Source organism: Solanum pennellii, chromosome 1, assembly GCF_001406875.1.
Source record: "Solanum pennellii chromosome 1, SPENNV200".
NCBI classification, from domain to species: domain Eukaryota; kingdom Viridiplantae; phylum Streptophyta; class Magnoliopsida; order Solanales; family Solanaceae; genus Solanum; species Solanum pennellii.
Window position 1 is genome coordinate 64,423,924 of NC_028637.1, and position 14,854 is coordinate 64,438,777.

The following is a 14,854-nucleotide window of genomic DNA, read 5'->3' on the forward strand; positions in this document are numbered from 1 at the left end:
GTGTTTCTTCATTCTAGATATTGCATATACAATCTTTTAATTTAATCCATGAAAGTTGTACGAACATTGGTTATTCCATATTACATAACTACAAATTCATAATGACCAGATTGAGTTATGAAAGTTGTTCTTAGGATGTCACTATCTTTTACTTTGAGATGATGATAACCGGATCATAGGTCTATATTCGAAAAATGGCTAGCACCGTGAAGTGATCGAACAAGTCATCAATCCTAGGATAGGGTACTTGTTGTTGATTGTGCCTTTTCCACTGCCAATAGTTAATGATGAGAGAACCATCTTTGTTTTTCATGAACAACACTGGAGCACCCCATGGGAAAATACTAGGTCTGATGAAGCCCTTATCTAGACATTCTTTCAACTATTCCTTCAATTCCATAGTGAAGATGTATCCATTCTTTATGGAGGAATAAAAATAGATTGGGTATCATGAAAGATATCAATTTCGAAGTTAATTTCCCTTTCGGGAAGAACTATGGGAAGATCTTGTAGAAACACTTCGGGAAAAACATTACTATTGAAATTGACTCTAGAGTTGTGTTTCAAAGTTTGAATCCTTAACCCAAACTATGTGATACAGATACCCTTTAGAGATCTTCTTTTTAGCCTTAAGGTAAGATATGAATCGACCCATAGGCACTAAACTACTACCTTCTCTTTCCATTTTAATAATGGTTCACTGGGAAACTTAAATGAATAATTCTAGTTCTATAATAGAGTGAGGCCTAACAGAAATGTACCCAATCCATTCCTATAATCATATCTAGTCTACCATTCTAACTCTACAAGACTTGTTGAGGTGACTTTTTGAGAGATTGTGACTGGGTCACCAACTGGAGTAGACATTGAGAAGGATTTTGAAAGAGTTTCTAGACTGACGTAAATGTTCACTACTACATATTAGGGGCACAAAACAAAAATTATCCCTTCGATCTAACAAAGCGAAACAACTAACTGAAAGATTTGCAACGTACTACTGATCACATTAGGAGAATCTTCCAAGACCTGATGTTCCTTGAGAGTATACAACATGTTCTGACACTGACCACCACCTATACCAAATGAATCACCAACTGAGTTTGATGACCTTCAGGTGCTGCTGGAGGTGTAGATTGAGCCTTAATTTGTTATCTCCTTGTCCTTGTTTTAAAAATGGTCAATTTCTCGACATGTGACAAGTTTGACCCCAACAAAAACATCCCTTCTTTCCTGCAAGACAGTAGCTCGGATGGTTCTTACCAAACTTTGGACAAGTAGGGTAGGTCTTGTTACCAAAAACACTCCTCTAAGACTTGGATCTTGATTCCATACCTTTATGATCCTATCAAACTTGGGGGATGGAGCAGTACCAAATGAAGGTTGTAAAGCGGAAGACCTTTGTTGAAACTGCGAGTGATTTCCATCACCCGATTTGTACTAAGAGTACTCATAGTTCCTTGTTCTATCCATTTTTGTCCTTAGCTAGTTCCCTAATCTTATCTCCTTCAGCTTGTGAGCATGAATTGTTAGCCTATTGATACTCATATCCTCCAATGATATAGCATTTATGCACTCTATCTTCACTAAGTTAGATATCAAGTTTGTCACGCCCCGACCTACACCCTGGGTGGGACTGGCACACGAGAACTATTTCTGGCCCCAAGAGAACCTTTGGCCTGGCTTACTTATTCAACGGAATACTTAGACTCAATAAAGATTACATCATGTAATAACTTACATAAATAATATCTTATCAAAATTGTATACTCAAGTATCCGAGCAAAACATCTGAAATACAAAGCTTAAAGACTCATAACTAATTGTATTTGAAGCCTCTAAAATAACTGAGATGGATGTTGGGACAAACTCCACAACATCGTAATGAACTAAAACTAGAAATGAATGAAAATTGATCACCCAGAAAGCAAGTAGGCTTACCAACTGACTCTGAACTGCTCACTAAATCAATAGTGCGATGGGATGCTGATCCTAGTTACCTTCATTGTATTATGTCATACCCCGAGCCTACACCCTAGGAGAAATTAGAACTTAAAGACCATTGGTTGTCCCAAGAGAACCCATGACCTTGCTTACTTACTCAGTGGAAGACTTACTCATAATAAATACTTTTAGAAGTAATCTGAACTACTCAATATATATATTAAGAATGTTTCAATGATCACTATTTAACTAGCAAAAATGACATAATACCTAAGATAACGAAAATGTAAAGAGAAATCTACTACTGACTAACTACCTATGAAGCCTATAATAATTGAGATGGACAAGACCTCCTATCATCTTAATAACTGAAATACTAAAACTAAATGCAAATGAAAGAGGAGCTCCCCAGAAAGCAAGGAGGCTCACCAACCAACTGACTGTGGGTGTTTAGCCTAATCAACGATGTTCTAGATGCTTATCTTGGTTACGTGTGGCTGCATCATAATACGATATAGGCCAAATAACATGAGTACATTGAATGTACAAGTATGAGAATTGGAATGCTAAACATAACATAGGCTTGAAAAAATCTAAAAGAAACTGAAGAACTTAGTTGACTCATCTAAACTCAAAATGAGTGAACTACTTTCAATATAAAGCATTTTAAAACAAGTTCAATATAAAGAAAAACTTAAAAACATGGTTTTGAACACTGTGTATATAGAAATAGAATAATAAATCTCTATGTATGAGGGAATATAATACGAACTTTGTTTGTATATGAAAATACAAATATATCTGATGTATATTAAATACAAAATAATGTTGTGGAGTTTCTCTAATTGACAATCATCACATAAGAGTTATTGTGATGATACATCGATATCCCTCACGCTACCAGCGCATGCTATACTCTGTCAAAGATATAGAACCTGAATTACTATGTAGATCCACTATTCTATGCGAAAGAAAATCTTTCAAAAAGTATTACCCTCTCTACCCATGATTGCTACATTGTTTATGGGGACTGATAGTTTTCTGAACTCTTGCCCATATCAGTGCTCAATACTACTCCCATAAATATTATATTATATTAGATCTTATTTTTAAAAACATACTTCTTATATTATTTTATATTAGTGCTCAACAACTTATATCAAAGGATACCTTGTAAATAAAAGTTTCCTCTTGCTTCATTAATAAAGCGATCACTCTTTTATGAAAACTTGCCTAAAGGTTCTTTGAATATCTCAATTTCCATTCTTATTTAAATGTGAAAACATTTTTAAATGTTATTGTCAATATTTAGTCCCCATATACTTTTGAAGGAATGAACTTCAAATTTACAATTTACTGAAGTCAAAACTTATGTTTTAAAACAAAATTTAAACGTTTGCAAAAGACTTCTTGAAAGCTTTATGAACTCTTTTTAACTTTATTCCTGACTTATCTTGACTTTGATCTTAACTTCTCTTGATTAGACTCCTAAATGGTCCTTGAATTGAATTATGGATTCGATGATTGATATTTATTATTTGAAAGATCTCATGATGTTTAGGAATGATTTTAGATAGCTAAACATTAGAAAAGACCAAAAATTAAAATCAAGTTGGTCCGCGACGCAAAGAAACTTTTAAAATTTGGTTTAGAAAATGACTTTTGAGGTAGAATACCGCGTGTTAGCTCTGCGACATAAAGCAGAAACATTCAAATCTTGGAAGTAGGAGTGTGATGCGCCATTGATGTCAAATATCGTCCAACGAAATTTCTTGTTCCGTTTTCAGTTCTAAACCCTACAAACTCCATGGATTCTTTCCCCAAACCCTCTGAATATATTAAATGTTAAACGTACATCTGATTCTACTTAATATCAACCTAATTTATTGGATTGATTCAAAAAGTACCTGAACGATTTCAACTAATCAAGAAATTAATATAACTTCATCAAATCCATCAAGAACTCAATTTCTACGCTTTCAAGAACATAATTTCCTGAAATAAATCATGATTGGCTTGTGAGAGAATTAAACCAATGGTATGTGATCTCACATACCTTTTAGGGATAACCAATGCAGAAATCAACAACTTAAACTTTAGAATTAACCCAACACGTGTGGGCTACCTAACTTTTTATATTCTAAGATATATGATGTCACGCCCTAAGCTACCCCCGAGAAGCGGACACGGAACCTACGACCACAAATGTTCAAGCTAACCCTACTGGCATGATCATGAGCATACTAAAGATAATAAACTGTTGCAGAAGCTAAATCATACTTAAAATGAAAAGATGGGGAATACCCATATACTATAACTAAGAATTTTGAAAACAATGAGTTTAATACAAAAGAAAAATTAACTCAATACTAAGTTGAATCTAACTATGTCTGAAAATAGCTTCTAAACTAGACTAGAAATACTGGGACAAGCCCCAGCTAAATCTAGCAAAAACTGAAACTAAATAACTAAAGACTGAAATGAAACTCATGACTGTTGTCCTCGGAGAATGAGGACTCACCACTGAATCTGCTGAACTGGAGATCGGGAAATCGATCTATGCGTGATCTGGATGCTAAGAACCTGAATCTACATCACGAGAAGATGTAGCGCATGTATGCGTCAGTACTTGAAAGGTACTGAGCATGTAGGATAGAGTAAAGCTGAAAAAAACCATAATTGAACAAGCACAAAAACAAGTATAATAATCTGAACGTGATGTGCTGATTTTTTAGCTAACTGGATGCAATGACCAATTTATAACATGCTGAAACTAAATACTGAATACACTGATAAATGGTCAATGCAGAGAGTCTGACTGAACTGTGGGAGCTACTAATAACCGATAATAAAACAACATGAGCTAAATGTGGAGTCTGATGTATACGCCCCATCGAGAGGACCCAATATACCCTGCCAGAGGTATAAAAGCATGCTGGTGAAAGCACTAAACTAATTGCCCACAGAGGGGACTTACAAACTACAAGGCTAGTAGTTCTGGGACTATTGGGTACGCCGGTATTATGCTACTCCCAATAAATTTTGTAAATTCACTGATTATATCTGAATTTCTGTAAATACTGGATAGCTCGAAACTGAACATGCAAACCTAGAATGCAACAATTAATTTTGTAATTATACATTTATAACTGAGGCATGCATATCTGAAGTGTCTGAAATATATGACCTAGCATGTGTAATTCAAGAACTAAAGAAATACAAAGCTAGGGTTCTGAAATTCATGCGATAATCTGAGTAATGACATGATAATCTGATTTGGAACATATATTTAATAAATTCATGAAGTTATATCAAAGTTCTAGAAACCCTAGGTTTGATCATGATAAAAGAATCAAGAACTCACTGAAACTATGGACCCAATGGGTAAAAGGAACCCACTAGTGAAATCCAACATACCTTGTGATGAAATCCATGGAAAAATACTTATGTTTCGGGGCTGGAACTGTTGGAGTTTGTGGCATTATTGAACTAGGATTCTTGAGCTTTTTTTTCTCCTCTCTTGATTCTAATTTTCTAAGTTTTGATTCAATGATTTGACTTGGATATGTTTTAATCATGTTTCTAGGCTTAAACTGAGTAAAATTTAATGATTTAGGGTTAAAACGACGTAACTTAGGGTTTAAACAAAGTGGGAAAGGTCAAAAAGACCCCTGGGAAGGTTGCTGTCGGGCCTCACGACGGCCATGACTGACGGTCCGTTGTGCGCCCGATGCCCTGTCGTGAGGGCCTATTTGACAGGCCTTTGCTAAAATGGGCATAACTTTTTATTCGGAGGTCTGATTTTAGCATGGTTGGTGGCTATTGAAATATAATTCAATTATATATCTGTGGGTAGGTCATGGGAGACCTAATTCATTTTGTGTTAAGATTTATGATCATTTTAAGTTGACCCAACTGCGTTTCCCCTTGACTGGCTTCAAATTTTCCACCTACGGTCAGACCTACGGACCGTAGGTCCACCTACGAACCACGCTGGTCATCCATCTCTCTTGTCATAGAGTGGTTGAAGGGATTCTTGATCGACGGTCACGGACTACGGACTGTCATTTGACCTACGGACCGTAAGTCCGTCCGTCGTCCAAGACTTAACCAATTTTTCTAGGCTGAAATTTTTGGGAGTTTCTGATCCCATCGACGGTTGTACAGGACGGACCGTAGTTCTGGCTACGGTCCGTCGATGCCACCGTTTATAGCACCTGCAGATTTGTCTGAAAAACTAAATTTTTGGTCTGTTTTAGCTACGGGGTGTTTGTTACATTATCTCCCCCTTGGGAACATTCTTCCTCGAATGAAGACTAAACTAGCTGAAATAGAGGGAAAGAGATTCAAACCCCACTACTAAACACCGAAAAGTGAGTTTTGACTGAATTGAGTTCTGAGTACATGCAATTACGCTAAAAATAAAAGTACAAACTGAGGGAACATGATTCTAAAACTGAATTTACGCATGAATGACTGTAAAATTGAAGTGGAACTATTACCTCAAGCTGGAGTGGAATCGGAAGGAAAAAGGTAAGGATACTTGGCTTTCATGGCTGCTTCTGCTTCCCAAGTAGCTCCCTCTACGAACTGACTTCTCCACAAAACCTTGACTGAAGCGACTTCCTTGTTTCTCAACCTTCTAACCTGACGGTCAAGAATCTCAACTACGGCATCCTCATAAGAAAGACTATCTTTCACCGCCACACTCTCTAATGGCACTATAGAGGCTGGATCACCCACGCACTTCTTCAAGAGTGAGATGTGGAATACCGGATGCACTGCTACTAATTTTGCTGGAAACTCTAACTCATATGCCACCTTGCCAATACTTTTCAAGATGTTGTAAGCGCCTACATATCTAGGACTGAGCTTCCCTTTCTTTCCAAATCTCATCACCCCTTTCATAGGTGAGACTTTCAGAAAAACCCAATCATCAACTTGGAACTCTAGTCCCCTTCTCCTTACATCTGCATAAGATTTCTGACGACTTTGGGATGTCTTAAGTCTATCTCTAATGAGTTGCACTTTCTCCATAGCATAAAGGACTGAATCTGGCCCTATCAAAGCTGCTTCACCTACTTCAAACCAACCAACAGGAGATCTACATCTACGCCCATATAAAGCCTCATAAGGGGACATCTGAATGCTGGAATGGTAGCTATTATTGTAGGCAAACTCAATAAGATGAAGGTGATCATCCCATATACCTCTGAAATCGAACACACAAGATCTCAACATATCCTCTAAGGTATGAATCGTACGCTCTGACTGCCCATCCGTCTGTGGATAAAATGATGTACTAAGGTTAAATTGAGTACCAAGACCTTTTTTAAATGACTTCCATAAATTAGAGGTAAACTGAGGACCTCTATCTGAGATGATAGACGAAGTAACCCCATGCAACCTCACAATTTCAGTAAGGTAAACCTTGGCATAGTCCTCTCCCAAATATGTAGTCTTGACCGCCAAAAAGCGAGAAGACTTAGTCATCCTATCAACTATCACCCAAATTGAGTCATGCTGTCTGCGAGTACGAGGTAACCCTGTGATGAAATCCATATTGATCACATCCCACTTCCAAGTAGGAATATCGATCTCCTCAGTCATACCTCCTGGTTGCTGATGTTCTACCTTGACTTGCTGGAAATTGGGCACTTACTCACAAAGTCTGCTATATCCCTCTTCATGCCATTCCACCAATAGACTTCCCGCAGATCGCGGTACATCTTAGTGGCACCTGGATGAATAGAATACCTGGAGTTATGAGCTTCTGCAAGAATATGCTGCCTCAACTCTCCCACATCAGGAACACACAATCAACCTTGGTAGCGAAGTACACCATCTCCCCCTTGGGAGAAAACCTCCACTCTCTGATTGTTGACTGCACCCTTTAGTTCAAGCAAGATCGGATCACTCTCTTGATTTTCCTTAACCTCCACTACCAAAGACGATTCTGCCTCATTCTGAACTGTTCCACCGCTGTCTGATATGCTCATAAGGCAAACTCCCAAGCGAGCAAGCCTGTGAACATCCTTCACTAGCTCCTTTCTTTTTTCCTCAAAATGGGCTACACTACCCATAGATAATCTACTAAGAGTATCGGCCACTACATTCGCCTTTCCAGGAAGATAATGCACACTCATATCATGATTCTTAAGGAACTCAAGCCATCTCCTCTGGCGAAGATTCAACTCTTTCTGGGTGAACACACACTGAAGGCTCTTATGATTGGTGAACACATCTACATGAACACCATACAAGTAGTGTCTCCATTTATTGATTGCAAACACCACTGCTGCAAGCTCGAGGTCATGAGTTGGATAGTTCTTCTCATGCACCTTAAGCTTTCTAGAGGCATAAGATATAACCTTATTTATTTGCATCAACACACAACCAAGGCCAAATCTGCATGCATCGCAATAGCTCACATAACCATCTGAACCCTCTGGTAGAGTCAAGACAGGAGCTGTAGTCAATCTAGTTTTCAATTCTGTGAAGCTTTTCTCACAATCATCTGATCATTGGAACTTGACCATCTTCTGAGTCAACCTAGTCAATGGTGAGGCTATGGATGAAAATCCTTCCACGAACCTTCTGTAATAACCTTCTAGACCTAAGAAACTTCTGACATCTATAGCAGAGGTAGGTCTAGGTTATTGTTTTACTACTTCTATTTTTTGTGAATCTACGCGGATCCCTTCGCTAGATACAATGTGACCAAGGAAACCAACGGATTGCAACCAAAACTCACATTTACTAAACTTAGGGAATAACTGGCGATCTTTGACAGTCTGCAGAACAACTCTCAAATGACTTGCATGTTCTTCTTCAATCCTAGAGTAAATGAGGATATCATCAATGAAGACTATAACAAAAAAGTCTAATTACTGTTTGAACACTCTGTTCATCAAATCCATGAAAGTTGCAGGAGAATTGGTTAGTCCAAACGACATAACTACAAATTCATAATGACCATACCGAGTTCTGAAGGCTGTTTTTGGAATTTCACTATCTCTGACTCTGAGCTAATGATAACCCGATCTGAGGTCTATCTTTAAGAAATAACTAGCACCCTGAAGTTGGTCAAACAAGTCATCAATCCTGGGGATGGGATACTTATTCTTAATTGTGACCTTGTTCAACTGTCTATATTCAATGCACATTCTGACAGAACCATCTTTCTTCTTTACAAACAATACTGGTGCACCCATGGTGAAGTACTAGGTCTGATCTACAATGTCTTTCAACTGCTCTTTCAATTCCTTAAGCTCTGCTGGAGCCATTCTGTAAGGAGGAATAGAAAGAGGCTGGGTATCTGGAAGGAGATCAATTCCAAAGTCGATTTCCCTTTCGGGAAGAACCCCGGGAAGATCTTTTGGAAATACTTCTGGAAATTCACAGACTACTAGAACTGACTCAAGAGATGGGGTTTCAGGGCTAGAATCCTTAGCCCGAACTAGATGATAGAGATAACCCTTAGATATCATCTTTCTGGCTCTAAGGCAAGAAATTAATCGACCCATAGGCGCTAGGATACTACCCTTCCATTTTAAGATTGGTTCGTCTGGAAACTGAAAACGAACAATCCTAGTTCTACAATCGACTGAGGCATAACATGATTGTAACCAATCGATGCCTAGAATGACATCGAAGTCTACCATTTTTAACTTTACTAGATCTGCTGAGGTTACTTTCTAAGAGACTATGACAGGGCAATTTCTGTATACCCGTCTAGCTATAACTGGGTCACCGACTGGAGTAGAGACTGAGAAGGGTCTGAGAGAGTTTCTGGACTAATACTAAAGTTTAGTTCTATACTGAGTTGCAAAAGACAATGTCATGTTTGTTGTCTTTCGATTGAGTGAACCATTTGTGAGTCATATCCTTGAGTTTGTAGGATGCCCATCTCACCAATCACTACGAGTTACTGACGTTACACAAAATATTCTCTTGACCTTATCAATGAACTTCTGTGGGTCCTACCAACTTGCGACCCAAAAAACTTAGGAGAATTTATCCTAACAAAATCACAAACTCTGCATTGTTCTGGTTGGTCATATTCTGAGTCAAAGGCTGAATTAGCGTTCTGAAACTTTGCATTTGAACTTCCTTCTCTGGTACTAGAGGAAATGCGTTAACATTCCGTGCATTAGCATTCCATGCCTAAGCTCTACAAGAACGCATGATCTTAAGTGCACAATGTCAAGTTAGAATGGAATTTGATCATACCTTACGCACAATAAGAGTAACAAGAAAGTGAAGTTTTTCTTAAAACACTTTATAGTCTCCCTAACATTTGATGTGGTGCACTTCACACCCATGAAAAGAACTCTACTTAGTATGGATTTTTCAGACATCTTAGGACTCTTGAACCTAGTGCTCTGATACCCAGTTTTGTCACTCCACAAGCTACCCGCGAGACGCAGACACGGAACCTCGGACCACAAGTGACCCCAAGCTAACCCTACTGGCATGATCATGAGCATACTAAAGATAATAAACTGTTGCGGAACTAAATCATAATTAAAATGAAAAGATGGGGAATACACATATTCTATAACTGATATATTTGAAAACAATGAGTTTAATACAAAAGAAATATTAACTCAATACTAAGTTGAATGTAACTATGTCTGAAAATAGCCTCTAAACTAGCGTAGAAATACTGGGACAAGCCCCAGCTAAATCTAGCAAAAAACTTAAACTAAATGAATAAAGACTCAAATGAAACTCACGACTGTTGTCCTCGGAGAATGAGGACTCACCACTGAATCTGCTGAACTGGAGATCGGGAAATTGATCTATGCGTGATCTGGATGCTGAGAACCTGAACCTAAATCACGAGAAGATGTAGCGCACGTATGCGTCAGTACTTGAAAGTTACTAAGCATGTAGAATAGGGTAAAGCTAAAATAAACATAACTGAACAAGCACAAAAAGAAGTATAATAATCTGAACGTGATGTGCTGATTTCTGAGCTAACTGGATGCAATGACCAATTTATAACATGCTGAAACTGAATACTGAATATACTGATAAATGGTCAACGTAGAGAGTCTGACTGAACTGTGGGAGCTACTAGTAACCGATAATAAAAACACATGAGCTAAGTGTGGAGTCCGATGTATACGCCCCAGCGAGAGGACCCAATATACCCTACCAGAGGTATAAAGGCATGCTGGCATGATCACTAAACTTATTGCCCACAGAGGGGACTTACAACCTACAAGGATAGTAGTTCTGGGACTATTGGGTACGCTAAACCCTAGTCCAACTCGGTATTATGCTACTCCCAATGAATTCGGTAAATTCACTGATTATATTTGAATTTATGTAAATACTTGATAGCTCGAAACTGACATGCAAACTTAGAATGCAACAATTAATCTGGTAATTATGCATTTATAACTGAGGCATGTATATCTGAAGTGTCTGAAAATATATGACCTAGCCTGTGTAATTCAAGAACTAAAGAAATACAAAGCTAGGGTTCTGAAATTCATGCGATAATCTGAGTAATAACATGATAATCTAATTTGAAACATATATTTAATAAATTCATGAAGTTTTATCAAAGTTCTAGAAACCCTAGGTTTAATCATGATAAGAGAATCAAGAACTCACTGAAACTAAGGACCCAATGGGTGAAAGGAACCCACAAGTGAAATCCCACATACCTGGTGATTAAATCCACGGAAAAATACTTAACTTTCGGGGCTGGAACTGTTGGATCTTGTGGCGTTCTTGAACTAGGGTTCTTGAGCTTTTTTTCTCCTTTCTTGCTTCTAATTTTCTAAATTTTGATTTAATGATTTGACTTGGATATGTTTTAACCATGTTTCTAGGCTTAAACTGCCTAAAATTTGATGATTTTGGGTCAAAACGACATAACTTAGGGTTTAAACGGAGTGGAAAAGGTCAAAAAGACCCCTGGGAAGGTTGCTGTCGGGCCTCACGACGGCCAGGACTGACGGTTCGTCGTGCGCCCGACGCCCCGTCGTGAGGGCCTGTTCGACAAGCCTTTACTAAAATGGGCATAACTTTTTACTCGGAGGTCTAATTTTAGAAAGGTTTGTGGATATGGAAAGATAATTCAATTATATATCTTTGGGTAGGTCTTGAGAGACCTAATTCATTTTGTGCCAAGAGTTATGATCATTTTAAGTTGACCCAACTGCATTTCCCCTTAAATGGCTGCAAATTTTTCAACTACGGTAAGACCTACGGACCGTAGGTCCACCTACGAACCACGCTGGTCATCCATATCTCTTGTCAGAGAGTGGTTGAAGGGAGTCTTGATCGACGGTCACGGACTACGGATCATCGTTTGACCTACGGACAGTAAGTCCGTTCGTCGTCCAAGACTTAACCAATTTTTCTATGCTGAAATTTTTGGGAGTTTCTGATCCCATCGACGGTTGTGCAGGACGGACCTTGGTTCAGGCTACGGTCCTCGATGCCACTGTTGGTAGCACCTGCAAATTTTTCTGAAAAACTAATTTTTGGTCTTTTTTGGCTACGTGGTGTTACATATGATTGTTTGAAGTTGAACAAAAACATTAAATTTTTGGGTGACTTGTAAAACCTCTCTTTGGCCCTTTACGAAGTCCGAGGTGTTGCACATATTATATATTTCCTTGGACTTTTAATACCTTCTCTCAGTGAAGAAACAACCTCATCATAACAAATCCCTAATGATTCTCTTTAGTTTTCAATACTCACTTGACACTTTATTTCTATATTTTAATTTTAGTAATCTTCTAAACAATACTAACCATATATTATCATGTTGTAACATACATAATGTGATATTAGTTCTTTATTGATAAAACTTTTGTCACACAATTGAACATGTGATTAAAATTTAAAATTTAATGAGTTTTCAATTTCTCTTTTGTCACGATCCTGACCCATCATGACTGACATACACACTAAGCCTCTATTGGAAGAACCAATTACCAACCCAACTTAACTCATTAAACAATTTAATAAAACATTTCATGATATGAATTACTAAATAATCTCCACAAAACATGAAAATCATAGTACCAAAGCATAAAATAATCTAAGATGGGGGACACAATCCCGAATACAAAGAAGGATGAAACGACTCAAAATTGTTTAAGTCTAAATAATGGAGTAAGGAGTAAAAGTGGAATTAGAAGCAGCCTAGAGGAAGAGGCGCACCCTTCCATTTAGATAGAAGATGCCTCACGGTTGAGGCAAGGGAATACTAGATTCTCACTGATAACAAGTTGACACAGAAGACCCAATCGCAGGTTACCAACATGAAGGTTCAATGAAGATCAAGTTTATAGAGTATGTGCTGAAGGAAAACAGGTGAGATCATCATTAAAACTAAATGCAACGATGAGTACAATTAAATCTTTGGAGTTTCTGCACATGGACATATGTACACCCATTCAAGTAAAAAGTCGAAGATAAAAAGGTATATCCCGACGAGATAGGCATGAAAAATAAGTCGAGGAATGCTACAAATGAATCTGATGATGAGGAAATACATCGCACAAATGAAAATGCTACTAAACTATTGGATGATAAATAAGAAAATCACGAGATCCCAGGACTTCTCTGGTTAGCGCTGCCACCAAACCACGTCTTTTATCCTTGGATGTTGGTACGCATGTCCAAACACGCATCTAAAACATAAAAGATCATATCCTTTTTAGAGCATCCTCATATATCTTGATTCAAGGATACACACCATCTCCAAGTTGAGGAATATGTGTGCCTTCTCGACCTTTCATTCTGTCATAAAGGCCAAAAATATCTATGGCACTTCTAGAATCTGTGTGGATCATTGCTACTAAACAAGATCTGAATCTGTTTGAGAAAAGTAAACTTTGAAACATGGTTCCTCGAGCTCCAAACATAATTTTTTTAGGAATTAGATGGGTGTGTAGAATGCCAAATTATTAGCTAAAGGATACACTCTAGAGTAAGGTATATGCTAGGAGTAAACTTTTGCCCCAATTGCTAGAAGATGTGCGATGAACTTGATTATGAAGACATTCACAAGTAAATTTGTACATGGTCTAGTACACACTATATTATCTTAATCACCTTCATCAAGGGTTCTACGAATTTCGGACACCACTTATAACTCAGATGAGCAGAGCGATTTTCAAAAATAATTTCGTTGTGAACTTAGTTTTCGAGATTGTGAAAAAATCTGAAACCATTCGGACGAATGATCTCTAATAATCTCATTCTTTTTTCTTAAAAACCTAATGTAAGAGCCCTATTTTTCTTTCATATTGACCATAATTTTTGTTACTCCATGTAATTACAAAATTCACACAGCAAAAAGACATCCGATGCAATACACTAATTAAAAATGAAGGGCATTGCTAAAGTAGGTAAACCAATTTTTTAAAAAGTTATACGCAAATTTATGTTCAACTGGGTAAACCCGCGCAAACAAAAGCTCTTTCTGATAAGGGATGATAATCGCAGATGAGTGTTTGCTGTCAGCCCCAATCCTTCGGGTTTTTTTTCAATTTCGAGAAGAATGGGAAATTTTTCTCGCAGACAAGGAAAAAGAACACATTTTTCTTCTGCTTTTTCTGAAAATATCCATGCATGTCCATTCTTATATAAGAAGAAAGTGTACAATTAATATTATTTCTGATCAACTTTATGTTACATCAAAATTTTGAAATTCAAATTTCTTACTTTGGCGTGTGAATTTATTTGATGCAGTTTGACAATTTAATATGCCCATTTTACATCATCTTTGTTCGATGTATGATTCTATTAAGTCACAAAATGCATAGTTTTTCAAAACAACTTTTGGGCTTTTATTAAATTGAATCTCAAAAGCATGAAAATACCAATATAGGCCCAATACTCATAAGAATTAACCAAAACATATATATATATATATATA